Source organism: Myotis lucifugus, unplaced genomic scaffold (genome assembly GCF_000147115.1).
Source record: "Myotis lucifugus unplaced genomic scaffold, Myoluc2.0 scaffold_1187, whole genome shotgun sequence".
Lineage (NCBI taxonomy): Eukaryota > Metazoa > Chordata > Mammalia > Chiroptera > Vespertilionidae > Myotis > Myotis lucifugus.
The window spans coordinates 63523-67839 of record NW_005872235.1 but is presented as its reverse complement, the minus strand read 5'-3'; the positions used below and the strand labels follow the sequence as shown (position 1 = coordinate 67839).

The following is a 4317-nucleotide window of genomic DNA, read 5'->3' as shown; positions in this document are numbered from 1 at the left end:
AGCCAGAAGGACTTCATGGAGGATGAGCGGGCCACGTTGACACGTACTGCAGACACACTACGGGGTGTGGGATGGATTCCTGGGTGCATCGGCAAAGTGAGCGCGGGGACGGGGGAGGGGGTGGGAGTGGTGGCGTGGGCAGGGGGTGCACACACAGGGCTGTGAGGAGCTCCCATGAGGGGCCTGAGGGCGGCTGTAGGACCCTGAGGTCCTCTCCTGTGTAGGGCGTTTCCTGGGGTGCCCAGTGTCCAGTAGGTGAGGTTGTGGGGAGCAGCGGGGAGGGAGTGGTGGAGGTGTGAGGAGGGAGTCAGTCTGTCTTGGCCAACACCCCCCAACCCTGAGCCCTGGAGTAGGGGTGCTGGGTGCACAAGCCTGTCCCTGGGCGGAGGGTCAGGCTGGGTGTGAGGGGCGGGGCCTCCGAGGCACCTCTGGCCTCTCTGAGCTCCTTTCAGGTCTCAGTGTCTTGTTCCCCCCTCAGTGCCCCTGTGTTTACAGAGGGGGTGATGGGGAGCCAGGTTCTAATTGTAATTGTGTTACTTAACACACTGATGTCACGTCTACACAGGCTGACAGCATTTAAGTCATTACATGTTAACTGTTTAGAGTTGAGACTATTTACCTCACATTGTATTTTGTTAATTAGTTTTTCAATTTTGCCAAATACTCAGTTGAAAATTTGTTTTTTATATTTAATTTATCCTTCTTTGATTTCTAAGGTTCTTGAACATTTTTCACATATGTGTTGGCTAATGGCTGTTCCTGCTCCAAGAATATTCTATTGCCCCTCTTCCCTGGGGTCCCGGCCTTTTTCTCAGTGATTTTCCAGGTTCTCTAGGCAGCAAGAGGGACACTTGCTAACATTTGATTCTGAATTTTCACTTGCTCCTGCCTTGTGTTTTCATTCTGTTTTATTACTTTCCATGTTAAGAATTTAAACATCTTTAAGGTAATGAAATGCACTCAGAAGTTGCTAGGAATGATTTACCATCAATCTTAAATCTACCCTTTTGGGGTGCAGTAAAAATGTTTCCCCCAAGTTTCTTCTCCTCCTCCTCCTCCTCCTCCTCCCCTTTCTCCTCCTCTTTCTCCTCCAAATCTGTATTTATTGGGCCTGGTCTCAGCAGGAAGCACTCGTATTAATGAGTTCCAGACCCTGCTCTGAGCTCAAATGTCAAATTGAAAATAGAGACAATTATAAAATGTGAACAATCCCAATAACAGGTCAGGTTCTTTTGTGAAGGAGCGGGTTGCTCAGTGAGTGTCACTGTGAGTGTTATAATGATGCTGCCCTGCTCCTCCCTTTCCCTCAGGACTCAGCCCCCGGAGCTAGGGAATCCCCCGTCATTCCTGATTCCAGAGGAACCATCTCTGTGTTCTCAGGTGTGATCGCATTCCCAGGACTTCACACCCTGAGTCCCCACCTCCCCAAGCTGTTCCCCAGCTTCTCCCTCTGCTCTCCTTGTATTCTCTCTCCATATGTGATAAACAGCTGACATACAGTGATGGCTGTGTTCCAGCCACTGTTTTACATGTTTTAGGCCCATTGGTCCTCATATGTCCTTAAGCGGTGAGTTAGCATTATCACCCCCTTTGTAGGTGAGGAGCTGAGCAGAGAGGATCTCCCAGGATCACCCAGTAAGAGGCACAGCCTGGATGTGACCAGGCAGCCCTGCTCCAGAAATCACACTGGAACACACACACTCTGTGCCTCGAAAAGATATGTAAACACTTTGATTAAACAATGAGTAACTGTTTCAAATTATGAAAAAAAACCCCACACAAATTTCCTGAATGTTTCTCAAATCAAGTGGCCCGTGATGTAGACAGAGATTCAAGGCCATGGCACTACCTCCTGCGGGGCAACAGGGCAGTTGAGTGGAGCTGCCCAGGCCTGGAGCCAGGGACAGGAGACAAGGCCAAAAGGGAGCCACCAAGGGGCCTGCCTGTCTTGCTCACGTCTCCCTCCGTCTTCTCTGTCCTAGCTGAGCCCACAGTGACAGTGTATCCTGCAAAGACCCAGCACCTGCAGCACCACAACCTCCTGGTCTGCTCTGTGAACGGCTTCTATCCGGGCCACATTGAGGTCCGCTGGCTGCGCAACGGCCAGGAAGAGGAGGCCGGGGTGGTGTCCACGGGCCTGATCCGGAACGGGGACTGGACCTTCCAGACCCTGGTGATGCTGGAGACAGTTCCCCAGAGTGGGGAGGTCTACACCTGCCAAGTGCGGCACCCCAGCAGCACCAGCCCTGTCACCGTGGAATGGAGTGAGACGCCCTCTGACCTCACACCTCCCCCCACAGGGGCCTTTGCTTGTGCCTGAGGGTCAGGGTCCCCTCTCCCCACACCCCGTTTTCCTTTGCTCATGTCTCTCCTTCAGCACAGGCCGCAGGGTAGCCCTGTGATCGCTTCTGTGAACACCCATAGCCCTGGGAGGCCGCCATGCCTGCCCTGCTTTGAATTTCCCACACTCTCCCCATCATGGTGCCCCTTGGCCCTGGGCACCATCCCCTGTCGGGCTGGGCGGGTGCTTCTGCCTGCGCTGAGCTGCCCACTGTGATCTGGGAAGAGGCGCGTCCTCCACAGCGTGGGGACCTTCCTGCAGCGGGAGAGCCCTGTCTGCTGTGCCGTCTGCGGCTCTGTCACCCGGGCCAAGTCCTGGAGGTCACCAACCCTGGGCTCCGCAGCCTCAGAGGCGAAGCAGGGGCCTTTGGTCTGGTGTGAGGGGACCTTAGGCCAGTGCCTGGGCCTTGTACCTCTTCAGTGTGACCTTGGTCGTGTTCCCGGAAATTGCTGCTGCTTCTGCTTCTTCTAGGGCAGCTCCCTCCACCCCTCCTGCCCCAGCTCTCCATCCCAGGGTCTCCGTTAGAGAAGTTGCTTTGGGCCAAAACCCACTGAAACCAGCTTCTTTTCTCAGGGGCCCGGTCTGGACCCGCACAGAGCAAGGTGCTGAGTGGAGCCGGGGGCTTCGTGCTGGGGCTGCTCTTCCTCGGGGCGGGGCTGCTCATCTACTTCAGGGCTCAGAAAGGTAAGGAGCCTGCTGGCAGCCGAGGCTCTGAGACCGTGGGGAGAACTGGGGCTTTGCTGGGTGAGCTCTGGGTATGACAACGCAGTAGAAGCCTCTCTTTCCCTGTCGGTCTCATGTTCCCTGGAAATGCAGAAATAACCAGCTCCCGGTTCTTAGGGTGGAGACATGAGGAGTCATGGCTGTGGGGTTAGAGAGGGGTTAACACGCACGGGGATTTGGGTGCAGATCCTGGGGTACATGGAGGAGCAGGCCCTGAGGTCACTAACATGACACAGGATGTGACAGCTTTGGGGCCACTGCTCTCAGCTTCTGCTCTTGTCCCTGCTCTGGTGTCAGCGGGTGGGGGTGCTGCTGGAGAAGCTCAGGTGGCCTGGGCGGGGACCCTGTGTTTGGGGACACACTTACCTTCCTATCTTTTAAGTGGCATCTTCCTTCTCTTCCCAGGACACTCTGGACTTCAGCCCACAGGTAACGCTCTTTAATCCTCTCTCAGGGACGCATTCGGTTTCCCTAGAAGGTGCAGGGGATGAGCCAGGGGACAGATAGCGGGGAGCCTGGGTGTGGCTCTGGTAGCCGCTTACACTGCAGGGTCTCCTCCCACTTGGTGAGAGGCAGCTCTATAGCCGCTTTGGCTCCTGGGACCTCAGAAGGTTTCTTCTCACTTGGGAGCCACAGCAGGAGGCCTGGGAGGGCAGCGCCCCTGCTGGCTGGGCCTGGGAACAGCACTGTCCTCTGTCTGCAGGACTCCTGAGCTGAGGTGGCCATGGCGACACGGGTAGGAGAGAACATTCTGTCTGGTCCCTTTGCAACCTGAAGAGGTTTCCTGCTGAGCTCTCACTCCACCAGGAGAGCCACCTTGGGCTCTGGCTGGGTCCTGGCTCCTGACTCCACAGCAGCTCCTCCCTTCTGGTTCCTGCCCGCCCTGGACATAGAAGCCTCAGTGTTGACTCCAGACCCTTAGCTCCATCCCTCCCTGTCCCTGTGTGTTCAACCCTCGCTGTCTGCTGTGCACCTTAGCTCATCTCTGCACACATCCTATATAATAAAGCGCTAATATGCAAATGGTCATCACACCCTTACACCATCACACTGTGATACCCTCATGCTGTCACAATCTATCACCAGTTGGCTGCGTGCACAACAGGCATGTAGGGGTTCTGGTGATGCGTGCTTGCGGAGCCATGGAAGCTGGTCTACTTGCTCTCGCCTACCTCTTTGGAACAATCCATCGAGGAACTCCTGATGGGTGGGCGGGGCCTACCACTTTGGGGAAATTGATTGCAGGGCTCCTG

General features: G+C 55.4%; 1 pseudogene; it reads left to right on the top strand.

Annotated features, from left to right (window-relative positions):
- LOC102417905 overlaps window positions 1-4091 on the top strand; it is a 142599-nt pseudogene extending 138508 nt beyond the window's left edge.
- Window positions 4092-4317: the final 226 nt, after the last annotated feature.